Below are 13,521 nucleotides of genomic sequence, written 5' to 3' on the forward strand. Positions count from 1 at the left end.
TAATGTGACAAGTGATTACTATCTTACAAGATCTGGGTGAGTTTAACCTAATATCTTAATGCGGTTTGTTTTAAAATATGTCTGATTAATGAACCTGCTGTTTTTTTATTGGTCTGTTACATTTCCCTGTTTTAGACTTTACCTTATTCTCTCTTTTCATGTCATTTGAATGCATATTCATTTACACATTTCTTAGTTTCCTTCACTTTTTTGGTTTCTGACTGGGATACACTTTATTCACTTAATATGTGCTGCTTTAAAGTATTGTCCTCTTTATGCTAATGTTATTAACAGATTATTTAAATGAAAGTAAGTTAAAAAAAACATATTTGAATCTTTCAACAATCTCATGATAAGGATTCTAGTCAATACTACGCCTCAACCTATTTAATGTAGTACAGGTTTGGGGTTTTAGGTTACATGTGTTTCAAATGTCTGCTCCGTTAAGCCTCTTCCCACTTGTCAACTCAAGTTTATTTATAGATGCGCTAGAATTTGAAAATACACAACCGGAAAAAATCTGCCACTTCCTTACAGAGCCCCTCCTCCAACACACACGAACGTGCACATGACCAATGAGGGCACGAGATAAGTTTGTGCACAGATGGAAGGCTGACAGGCAGGTCGGCCATCCAGTTACTTTAGCCGGGCCGGCTCAGATGATTGGTCATGCTTTTTACAGTACTACGGCTTTATGGATTTTTTGTCAAAGCACTTAAGATATTCATTGCTATCGGGATGTTAAGAGCATTCCATGGAATATAACAAACAGTGTTTCTCGAGCCGGTTTCTCAAACTTACCTACCCCACCTTTAAGCTGGCCATTTTAACACAGACAGCTTTACAGAAAATCTGACTAAACAAACAATGATGATTAAAAAGTGCAACTGAAAGTTAAAGTGCGCAGTTGAGAATAAATGAATTGGGATATTAACATTTCAATAACTGACTAAGACTGTGCAATGTGAAGGCTACCTGGAAGACTTTTCACCACACATATAACCCATACATAGGATGCAGCTTAAAGTGTTTTAACAATATGGCACAAAACACATGTGTTCATTATATATATGATAACATGGATGTAAAATAGGCAAAGCTAATAAATAATAATCCAAAAGTTCACAACTGATTACCCACACAGTATAAGTAAAACAGACATAAACAAAATTAATTAATACAAATAACAAATCAATATGACAATATTAAAAAACTAAGAATAATTAAGACTGGAAGACCAATTATAGGGCGACTAATAACTAATAAAATGCTAATCTAAAATGTGTGTTCAGCTGTCCTTAAACATTTGGAAGGAGTTTGTAATGCTAACAATTTTTGTCTTTTTCTCTCTTCATCAGGTCGAAGCGTTTCTTGTCGTTTACCGATAGTTGTTTGGTGAAGAACCACCTGCACCGGCCCAACACCGACACCCTGCTGAGACACGCTTTCATCCGGGATCTGGCCAACGAGAGACAAGTGCGCATCATGCTCAAAGATCACCTGGATAGAACCAGAAAGAAAAAAGAGAAAGGTGAGTAAAAATAGTTTAAGCATAACAGAGTTCTAAACAATGGATGGATAAAGAGAACTGGGTACAGCGTTGGAGAGAGGGTACTGTTCATTCCTATAAAGTTGCTCAGTGGCCTTTGAAGGCAATTTGGCATGACTCTAGAGAGTTTAATACCATGTCTCGGCCCATAGAGCATGAGCACTTGCTTTATCCTTAAACCCCGCCTCCAATCTGCTCTGTCATAGCTGTTCTTGGCTCAGTCAAATGAGAGGAGAGAGGAAATAACTCTGGATTCGGGTTTTGGCGCATTATACAACTTTTAGGCCCTAATCATTCACATTTGGGCAATAAAATGGTTCTGGGTAGTTGATTTACCTTCAAACCAAAGTTTGGACACTTTTCCATTTCAAATGTTGAAGTTGTGGCAACAGCTGTGATTGCAGTTGTACTGTTGAACATGGCACTATACAAAAAAAAGTTATACTTGTGTTTTTTTTGTAGTATTTGAATAAACGTACCACTATTCACGATGCCAGTGTTGAAAAGAAGCCCCCGTTAATTCAAATGTGTTCATTGATCAGTCTGTAATGATTCGCTATCGGAGACAACAACGTTGCTAGCTAGCAACAACCACCACTTCTGGTGAGGTTACAGCCGCCAATTACAATTTGACGATTCTCCGATGAAATTCACACACTGGGCAAGTGTTCAGTGTGCTAAGAGTCAAATTGAGTCATAACATAATTATAAAACAAAAACGCACAGGGATTGAGATTGTTGTCCTACATTGTTATAATTATTTAGGTATGGAGAGCTGATTCCCAGGAAGTCGAGGGCCCTTTTATAAATTCTTTAGATAACTAATAAAACCTTTTTTGCAAATAGGCCACTTCCCAGAATACATGTTCCATCATGTGTCCCTGTGTCCCTGCATTAGCTGGGTTTCAGGCCACTTGTAGTGGAATAAGAAGTATGAACACACTCAGCTCAGAGAGTGCACCAGCTGCACTAATGGGCCCAGCAGCTGCTTCTCACAGGCTGTTAAAACCTCTGCATTTCTGCTCATTCATAGCATGCTGTTTTTGGAAATATTTTATTTAGTTTCTAGTGTTAACCATCTTCTTTTGCATTGATGCAAACCCGACCTTTTTAACATCCAAAACTGTCTATTATTACTGCAATATACTGAAACCAGAATTTTGGGTTTTTGTGCATGTAAATGGTCTGTAAAGGATATATTCCCTAAGTTCCCTCCAGAGGGAGTTTCTCTCCCACACACTCCCCCATGTATGACACGTCTCCATTGGACTCCTTTGTTTACTTCTGTATCATAGTGACATCATTATGTTACACTTGCGCTTCTATTTGCTAGCACTCCAAACCGTACATTATATGTGAAAGAGGTGCTGCAGCACAGGCAGTATGAGAAAAATAAAGAGCATTTAAGCATGGAGGCGGTTCACAGTAGAGGAGCTAAATAGAAATTAGATCCTGAAAATTAGCATAATAGGGCCCCTTTAAGATACATTTTCATCCATACATCTAATTAAATCGCTTCAAATGCTTTTCAGTGCAACTGGTTGGACAACTGGTTGCCTATTTGAACTTTACACCAGTTTTTGCCAGTTTTTAATTGATTTGTATTCAGAGGAAGGGCAACAGTGAGACGGCCAGACAAAATGAGTGAGAGAATGAAAGAAGATTGGAGCCAAAAGGCTGACAAAGAAAGAAATTAAGAATAGGGACGCGGAGGGGTGGAGAATTGTATCCCCATCCTGCTCTACAAATAAATGAATTATATTCTGGATGATGAGCCGAATATGTGGCGGAAAGCAAACTGAGAGTCAGGGTAGGCGTTTTCATGTTGATGTTTAAAGAAGACATTTTTTTATTAGGGTTTATTCATCTCCATTTGGGGAGTGGTGAGAGACAGTGGTGACAACAGAAACAAAGAGAGAGAGTGAGAGAAGCTGAGAGGGAAAGGAAGGAGGAAACAGAATGATCATCTGGTTCTAATCTTCAGTTAGCTTATAAAAACACTGTGTGTGTGTGTGTGTGTGTGTGTGTGTGTGTGTGTGTGTGTGTGTGTGTGTGTGTGTGTGTGTGTGTGTGTGTGTGTGTAAAAGCTGGTAGTCTAAGAACATGTGGGAAAAAGTCTCTGCTGCTAAAAATAATAAAATAAAAACATTTCGCTGCGGATATGATGCAAAAAGAATGTGACATTTTTAGCTAGGAGTGTAGTTTGGCCTTAGCTTGGTCTATATTTTGGAAGATGATCCACAAAAAAACAGAAGCGGTCACTTCTCAGTCAGCAAAAGTAGGCATTAACCTTCAAATTGCTCTTCAGCGTGAGCCAAAACTTTGAAACATGACATCACTGCAACAGAGTTTCCTCCCTTCATTGCAAAAGCAGAATTTGTCCGTCTTCCTCCTTCTTTCTGGCTCAGAAATGCACCTTTTAGCGTGTTAATGGGAACACATGGCGCGTCGAGTTAATGTTCAAGTTAGCCTAGCTACTTTCACACCATATGTTGGCCAAATGTTGTTATGCTAATCTGGCTGGCCCATCTCCCTGGCCTCTGGACAATAAGCCCCCTGGAACTGGCCTGTGCTGGGATTTACTGAAACAATTTTCCAATCTGCAATCCAAACTATTAGGTTTTGTTTACACTTAAAAACAGTTGTACCTAAATAATAGCTCCATAGCAATGATGTGTGTGGGTAATTCACATGTGTTATGGGTCCCACGGTAGGAGGCGAAAAAGGAGAGAAAACTTCTTGAGTGACTGCATTTGAGTCCGAAATTAGATGATTCAGCAATGCTGTTGGTGTAACCACTCCGTCCCATATGTCTCCCACTAAACAAGACTCTCATTTACTTTGTTGTTGGCCAAGTTTGCCCACACTGTACTTTTGTGTGGCTTCGATAATGACAAAATTGCTAGTGGCAGCAAACGATAAAGGAGCGAGACAGCAGGCATGGAGAAGTTTCCTATCAAACATTGGACACTTTAGTGAGCCAGAGAAGCAGAACTACAACATCAACACACCAGAGGCCTTCACGCCAGGCAGCACCCATAACCACACCTCTTTTTGGATGAACACCAAGTGCTTAGTTTTATAGTAAAAAAGCTGCTTGGTTCATACGTTTTTTTCCCCAGTTGAACCGTTCAAAGCTTTCGTTTGTAAATAGTCACTCTGAGCGACAGAGCACACTGGCAATAACTCGGAACGTTGTTGGAATGTACCGTTCAATTATTATTAATTCATTAATATCGCACAGCATTCACCGGTGTGCATCGAATGTGGTCGTACAACATTTAGCTAGATAACTCAAATGTTCTTTAAATGCCACTATAAGCTACATACACAGCTATCATTTTTTTCAATAATATTTTTTTGGGCCAGAGAGTTTCTTTATTGATAGATGTGGGACGGGCCCTGCCTGACGTTTCCGTGATTTGAACTACGGCTTAGGCAGCTTAACCACATATGGGCCGCCAGCTCTAACCACTGAGCTATCCACCGACCCAATTAATTTACTTAAGCATATTGTTACAGGCTAAACAATGGCTTTATTGCTTCGGAACCTGAAAAACTGGTTTTCCTTGAACTGCGAACCGTAAAGATATCATTGGGCGTGTCATATTCTATGAGTTGGAAATGGATTTTGGCATGTAATAGTCGTTTCTGCTTCTTTTCACAAGTCGATATTTTCTTGGGTAGAAACAGAACCAAAGTTTGCAGGTAATCAATGCAATATGTTTACTGCCGATGTGCATTGTGAGCACCATCGATTTGATTACAATCAATCTGCTAAAAACTGGTCCAAAACCAGAGTTGTTTCGCTAGATACCAACAAAAGAGAATAGCCGGAAACAGAGCTAATTTGGTGGAAAAGTGGTTTCAGATACATGACCAGAGTAAAGAGGGTCACATTCCACATTATCATTCTCAAGAGTAAATCTATCAACCAATTAAAATATTTGAAAATAGAGTCATAAATTCCCAGAGTCCAAGGAGAGGTCTTTAAATGTCTTGCTTTATCTACCAAGTCTAATCCAAAGATCCTCAGTTTATAATAATATCAGAACAGAAAAATCAGAAAATCTTCAAATTGGAGAACATCTGGAGAGAATGGATTTTATTTATAAAAAATAGTGGTCTGTTGTTTTTCAATTAATTTGAGGTCAAATTACATTCTCAAAAATATAATAAAAAAGCAAGTCAGGTTTTATTTTAAATAGCACTTATCCATGATAAGAGAGTTTACATTGATTTATAAATGTAATGAAAAAAATTAAAGAGCCAAAAGAATATAATTAAAACAAGCCAATCATATTATTTAAAGGTATAAAATACAAGAATAAAGTTACAGTGCTGAGTAAGATGTGGATAATTATTTAATTTGATAAAAACAGTGGCAAACCCAAAAAAGGGTTTGTATATTAATACATCTTCATCTTATTTCTTTGCAAGGATTTATTTGTTTTGGTTTTAAAGACCCAATATTAACCAAACAAATGACTAATCTTCTTCTTTTCTCTCTCAGAGGGTCCAGAGTACGAGTACAGCGGCAGTGACGAAGACGATGAAGAGGTGACAGAGGAGGAAGGAGAACCCAGGTAAAAGCTTTTCAAACTGGATGTGTTTTGTTGAAGAAATTAATCACAGGGTGAAGATTTTCAATGCAACAAATATATAAAATTGCACATTCATCTGTATTATTCGCACATTTCTCTTCAATTGAACCTTTAAACTGCACTGCACTACCAGTCTGAATTCTGATATGAAAAGATACATTTAAGAGTAATTTGCGATATTCTTATTGTAGTCACTTCTTAGGGTTAGGGTTGGCTTCTAACCATTTCTTTAGATTTTTTGTTTATTTATAAAAGTCTCAAAATGACTTTCATAAAGTTCTTTACCTGCTTATTTTTTACAATTGAATATATCGTGTGTTATGTTTTCAACAATATACAGCTAAGCAAATTCCTTGTATGTGTAAACCGTGTGCAAACATCCTGATTTTGATTCCAAGATCAAGCATACGAAGTCAATGAATCAGGGTAAACATGCAAAAAGGGCTACTCAATTGATTGACATTTTAGAAAAAATGGCAATATCGATCAGTTCAAAATCTAAATTGTAATAAGCAAAATATTGGATGGAGGTAAAAAATATCTGAATGAAATGTTGTGGTTCTGCAGAGAAGTCCCAGTCTACAAACAATATTCAACTGATGTGATACAAATCCCGTTTTGGAACCAATCCTCTTTCAAAAATCCCACCAAGTCTACATCATATATATTCATTAATAATAAATAAAACATGATATATTTTTCAGTGATAATGTGAATTATGTCGTCATAAAAAAAAGTATGTTAGTAATAGTAGTAAAGTACGGGATGTTATAAATGAGCATTCTCCTTAAAAAAAACCATTTACATTTTTTTTTTTTTTACAAATCGTGCAGCCCTACATGCAAATAATATTCCAAAGACTTGAAAAAATGTATTTTCACTATATCATTATCAGTGCTTATCGGTAGATGATGTAGTAATGAAGTCTCCTCACATGCAAAGCTAATGAATGAGTACAGGACATGTCCATGCACAGATGCAGTGTCCTCTCTGTTAGTGTCCCTGGACGTCAAACAGCAGATGGCACTAGGAACTGAGCACTCTCTCCTTGTGTGTGTGTGTGTGTGTGTGTGTGTGTGTGTGTGTGTGTGTGTGTGTGTGTGTGTGTGTGTGTGTGTGTGTGTGTGTGTGTGTCAGCCATTTAGTATTTTGTTTGGAATCCGTTTTCTAGTGTACTTCATTACATAAGAGTGGCTGCCACTAACAGTTTTCGTCCCTCTTTTCCTCTCTCAGCTCCATAGTGAACGTTCCCGGCGAGTGGACGTTGAGACGGGAGTTCCTCCGCTTACAGACGGAGGATCGTGACGGGGCAGAGAGGGAGGGGGGGGAGGCGGGGGGCAAAGACAACAGGTAGGTCTCCAGTTCATAACAACCGTCCACACATTAATTAATACTTGAGTAATATCTAGTCAATTATAGGGCTGTACTAATAACATTAACAATGCCGGAGTTCTTACTCTAAATTAACTTTTGACTGCTGTTAGGATTCTTTTTTTATTTGCATTTGTATTAAATTATATCGAAAACCAGTATTTTTTGCAAATGTAGTTTCCAGTGGCAGCTGTTTTGGAATGTTTTAGACTTACGATCCAAGCCGTATTAAATTACTGAAGTAAAAAGGTGTTAAAGAATTACTTTCCTTCTTTTCATATTTCTCTATTATGTATGGACTATATAGATACAGCTAGAAACAAATAAATGAATATGATAAGGTGCTGAATCTAAAAAAGACATGATATATTATGTTTTACGTAAGGCATCAATCAATTATTTTAGATTTTAAGCTTTTCAAAAACAACTAAAGTCAAAAAGACGTTTTGGTCTTTTACTTTTATCCCAGTGCATGTTCCTGTGTTATTGCATAATTATAATAATACATTGTTTCAAGATGCCAAATAGTCACTGGCTGTAGTTTCTCAATTGTTTGAATGTTCTGTTTATTTGTTATTTATGACAGCAAATCTTTGTGTTGTGGCCATCAACTATGATATATACGTTTTTTTAATCAAAATGATACAGTTAATGATTGTAAAATGAATAAACGAGACGATAATAAATGGTAATAGCCTCCCAGTTTTTCATTATTATTATTATTAGGAGTTGTATTAGTTGTAATAAACAAATGCAGTGGGTTTTTGCTGAGTCTGAATTCCCAACTTAGTACACTGCTATGTCCAGCACTCTGAACACTTTTGTGTAGCATTGTCTTGAATCTCAGGAACTGGCTTTTCGCTAGCTAGATAGCAACATTATCGTTCGCGGTACCAAATGAAAACAGACTTCTCAATTAACCAAATGTAATTAACGATGTCTTATTTTTGACAAGAGTATGGTGTTGGTATGTTTATTAAATATTGAAAAACACTTTGATACTAACACTGAGTGCACCATACGGCTACAACATATTGCTATACTTAACATTGGGACACACTTAAGTTCCCTTTGTAAGTACAGAAGAGTGCATATAGACACAGCTCATGTACCACAGTGTGATTTCAGCCCAGCACAGCCCAGTTCACTTTATATTCGAAACATTACATTAAAAGTGTGAGCTATAATCAAGTGTTACTTCTGTTTCATTTTCCTAATTGTATTTGAATATTTGCTGCCCAGGCTCTGCAGCAGCACAGGCAGCAGCTGGCGGAGCAGGAGCGCTACAAGCAGCAGCTCCTGGCCGACCGGCAGAAGAGGATCCAGCAGCAGCACGAGCAGCGGCAGAAGTTAGAGGACGTAAGTGATGCTTATTCATATGTTCTCCTGTATGTACTTATCATACATAGTTCTGTACGAAGAAGATACAACATTTCAGAGGAAAATTAGGTTAGAAAAAATTCACCAGTTGTTTGATCGATCACGTCTGAACAAGAAGTGTGTCAGTTTCACTCCCCACCTGCTGAGTCTCATCCTCACTCTGACCACTAACTGCTCTCACCATGGCTTCAAGATCTTTAGAAAGTCAGCAAAAATTCATAGAAATCGTTCTGTAGTTTTGGCTTGATTTACAGTGTATTAAGGCCTTTATAATTTAAAACATATATAATGACATTTATCTATATTCTCGAGTCGGAGGATGTGGCCGGTTTCTTTGAGAGAAATGTTAGGTTTCGAGAATAAAGTTCAACATTTACAACATAAAAACATGGATATACTCTCAGTTTAAAGTGGTAAATAAAGAGAAAAAAAATCACACATTTTGCAGGAATTTATTTTTATATCAGAGATTATACATTTTAAATTGCAAGAAAAAACCCTTGAAGAATGGTGTCGTTTTTATTGTCCAGGGACAATTTTACCTCATTTTGAAATTTGGATAAACATCAAGTTTTATTTTCTCGCAAATCTATGACTTTGATCCCTAGTATGCCTCACTGCTGTTAATGTGTTATTTTTGTAAATACTGGTACAATTGGGCATTTCCCAGCAACAGAGACGGCAGCTGGCAGACTGCGCCTTTCAGTGGGCGGAGCTCCAAGAGGTCTTGCTGGGAGAGGAGTCTGATCTCCAAGACAACAGAATCCTATTGGAGGAGAGAAACAGGAGGAGTGACAGGAGACAGGTAGTGTGTGTGTGTGTGTGTGTGTGTGTGTGTGTGTGTGTGTGTGTGTGTGTGTGTGTGTGTGTGTGTGTGTGTCTCGCTCCAAAACTCTGTGAACTCAAGCCCAGGTGATAACAACATTTTCTCCTCGACACAGCTAGCTAGAAAATAGTTTTCATTGTCTGATCTCATAATTCTAACTCAAGTGAACCTTTTGACCCGTTACCAACTTAAATCCCATCATAGCACAAGGAACATGACATTTCTTCTCATGTTTTTAATACATTTAACATCGAACAGTGTGTGGTACGCTGGTGCTCCTCTAATTAAATCTTGAAGAATTAAATATATATAAAGAACTAAGTTCATATAAATAAATGATGATTTAACAGCACTTCTGTTTCCATAATTACCTGGAGATTGAATTTCCCGAAATCCTTTTGTTTTGCTTCTGATCTGCCGTTTCCTCTCTTAAGGTCTTTCATTTCGATCTAGTTGCTATTGAAATTTATTTGACATTGTTCACGCTTAATTTATAACACCTTACAACTCTATGGGAAATTAAATATCACCTTTTACTGTGTGAGGGTGAAGTGTCTTTGCCACTTCCAGTCATTTTAAAGTAAGATAGAGAGTCCTCTTTACTATATATGAAATCCCTTTTTTAATCATTAATTTGAACATGTGCATAATGAATCCATCCCACACCCCAGTAGTTTTCAATAGGTGTATATTAACACCGAGGAGCAGGTTAGGAGCAGTGATTTCTTCATGCAGGAGACACTGTATTCCAATGCTATTAATATCTGTCTAGTTATATTACGTCTATTTGTGTGTGTGTGGCAGAGAGCTATCTGTATGTATTACATTCTAATTACACAGATCGCCTCTTAGTCATTAGGTTGGGCATGCTTAATGGATCTATCTGATGCTTCATTAAGTTTTAATGTATCTGCATTTAATGATGTGACAGGCCCGTTGAGCATGTGATGTGATGTCTTGTATTTTGTCAGATGCAGAACTTGTCTTGGCGCAGAGGTTCCAATCATTTCACACATTGATTGATTGGGCATGTATTACATCATGTATTTCAGTGTTGTGTCGTTGGTTTAAAGGCACATCAAACCACTTTAAAAGAAATAGTCACAACAGGGCTGACTTTTGTGTCGCCTTGTGTTGCCTTTTAATGGCCACAAAGTTGCACTTGAACAAACCACAAAGGCTACAGCTAAGACAGCAGGAGAACATAACCTTCAAGATGAAATAACTCTATAACAGCAGCGGCAGTTGGTATTCGTCGATCAATGTTGTGTATTTTGCCACCAGCTCGAGGGCGGATGTTGGAAGCGGCGAAAGTCATGAGAGTGCGGGACACACCGCTAAATGAGCCCTGTGGGCCATCTAAGCTAATTTACAGATGGCCCTGAGCCCAATAGAGATTGCCCTGAAAAATGCGCGTGGACGAAATGACGCACGAAGGGTTTGGGGGGCCTCCCCCTAGAACATTTAGATTTTTGCAGGTCTTAGATGCTGTCTGGTGCATTCTATAGACTGAATTATAAGATGAACCACCACAATATTACAATTTCAATTGTATTCTTCATTTCACTTGTTTGCATGCCCTGCATAGCTATAATAAATACTTAAGTTGTTGGTCAAGACACTTTCCATCTGTTGAAGGCAAATGCCTTCCCAGATGTAAAAAAGTAGAAAACATTACATGCAGTTATAACTGCCAAAACAAACATTATTTACGCTATTATGGCCCCTGTTAAAAATGTTTGTAATGTTATCTACTTTAAATTGGTCGAACGAATGCCTCCTCATCCGGAAGCTGACCGAGCAGACCCGAGCAGCAGTCGAGAGGAGGTGATAACTGTCTGTCGGCTAGCGGTCTATGGTAAAGAAGCAGGTATCTAGTGACATAAATTGGGCGGAGCCAGCCGGCGCAGACTTGCGAAGTGAACTCGTCTCGCAGTTGCGGAGCCACACTTGAACGAGTCTTGGAGGTCTGTACACTTACTCCAGCCTCAGACATGCCCCGTCTTCATGGCGCAAAACGCTTTCCTTTTAATCATATGTCGCGACAGGACGTACGACAATAGCGGTGTTGAGTAATTAAATTCTCGAAAAATCCTGGTGAAAATTATCTTAAATGTCTAAGTGTATAAAAGATTAGCCGTATTGCTTATAGTCGATCAGAAGGACTGCCTTTGTAATCAATACTATTCCCTCTTCTAAGCAGATGGATTATAAATGGTTCATAATATTTTGAAAGTGGTTGCGTTATGTAATTTTTACGAGAATAGTAAAATAAAGTATACCTCGAAAGAAACACTTGTAAATTACCATGACAGGACAGATATGAACAACTGGACGCCCGATCACGGCCGGAGTGTTGTGGTATAAAGTAAAAAGGTCGTTTATATATATAGGATATACGTGAGCCCAGTGTATTTCTAATCGGCGTGAGCGACTATGTTTTCTTTCGTAGTAGTGAGACGACTTCATTTTGTTTACGAGTAAGGAAGGCTTGTTAAGCTGCCGGATATTTTTGTATAAATGATATAATTGGAAGTTAGTTTATAATATGGATGGTTAGTGAATGTTCTAGGCTTATGTTGTGTTTTTATTTATAATGGTTGCTGTCTGTGTGTATTGAGTATCGGCGAGAGTTCGTCGTTTCCTATGTATTTATTAAGGATACCTTCATGTTTTACTAACAACCCCCTTGATGTTTAGGTGTGGATCTTGGAATAACAATTGTGGAAGTTAAGAGAATTAGTTTTGCTTTGTATGAATTTGCTTAGATAAAATTTAAATTATTAGTAAGTGTCATAATTGGAGACCATACAGACGAAGGGTGTGAAATATTCTTCTTCGCACTATTTTATGATTTTAATATATTCTAATGTATTGGTATTACACAAACTATTTTATAGTATATTAGGGACTAAATCTTTTTGAATGAATAATTAGAAGAGAAGGTGTAATTGTATGATAATTAATCTTATTATGCCAAGCAGTATTTAAACCATGGCAATGATTGTCTACACGTTACACTTATATATCTAGTCTCGAATAATGCTTTTATCGTATAGTCTTTGGAAATATCAGGACGTCGTCAATGACGTTGAGAAGTAGCGAGAGCAGTTCTAAAGCGTTTGATATGAAGTCGGCAAAGATTACGTTAAAGAGTATAGCTAGTCTAGGTCGATCAGATCCATCACGTTACAATACTACTAAGATGGTTGACAGGTGCTTATTAAATGATTTTTCTGTAGGCAACTGGGTATTTAGAATATTTCGACACAGATACGTTTAATAGGCGCGCACTCCGCGGGTTTCATGAATCGCGACGTAAGATGAACAGTAATAGACATTAATATATGATAGATTTGTGATACACATATATATTTTGGGGCTCCGAAGGTGTGGATTTGTGAATGGTCTTTTATGTGGCTTTGTTAGTGTTTGGTACGTGTAGATGTTAAAGTAAGGTTGTGAATTTCCACTAATTGTATGTAGTAGCATGTACCTATGAAAAAACAGACATGTTAGTAATGAGGAGGTAAACAGACTAGTATTCACTAACGCGTTGAATCGTTTCGCTCCATAAACGATCGTATTTCTCTCTTGTAATTAGATACTTATGGCGTCATAGTATGGAAGTTAGAAAATAAAACTGGCTTCTCTAAATCATAAGACGGTACCGAGTATGCCCTGAGACTGCAGCGTTTAAGCGAGCATCCGATATGTTGTCACTAGCGTAAGAATGCGCCTATAATGTTTTGGTTTACGTGAGCCGGTGAGCTGAAGTAAGTATAATGTAG

General features: G+C 37.7%; 1 protein-coding gene and 1 long non-coding RNA gene across 2 annotated transcripts in view; both read left to right on the forward strand.

Moving 5' to 3' along the window:
• The first annotated feature begins 1,363 nt into the window (after positions 1-1,363).
• Positions 1,364-7,474, forward strand: LOC104950643 (uncharacterized). Its single transcript, XR_798940.1, has 3 exons — positions 1,364-1,531; positions 6,063-6,135; positions 7,387-7,474. It is a non-coding gene; the product is annotated as an uncharacterized lncRNA (long non-coding RNA).
• A 5-nt stretch (positions 7,475-7,479) lies between these two features.
• Positions 7,480-13,521, forward strand: part of LOC104950648 (mitogen-activated protein kinase kinase kinase kinase 4-like) — a 34,601-nt gene continuing 28,559 nt past the window's right edge. The window contains exons 1-3 of the mRNA XM_010777192.1: positions 7,480-7,503; positions 8,767-8,883; positions 9,575-9,709. The gene's annotated coding sequence lies outside the window, so the exon portion shown is untranslated. The remainder of the gene's footprint in view (positions 7,504-8,766; positions 8,884-9,574; positions 9,710-13,521) is intronic.

This window comes from Notothenia coriiceps, unplaced genomic scaffold (genome assembly GCF_000735185.1).
Source record: "Notothenia coriiceps isolate Sejong01 unplaced genomic scaffold, NC01 NC01_scaffold00017857, whole genome shotgun sequence".
In the NCBI taxonomy this organism is placed as follows: Eukaryota; Metazoa; Chordata; class Actinopteri; order Perciformes; family Nototheniidae; genus Notothenia; species Notothenia coriiceps.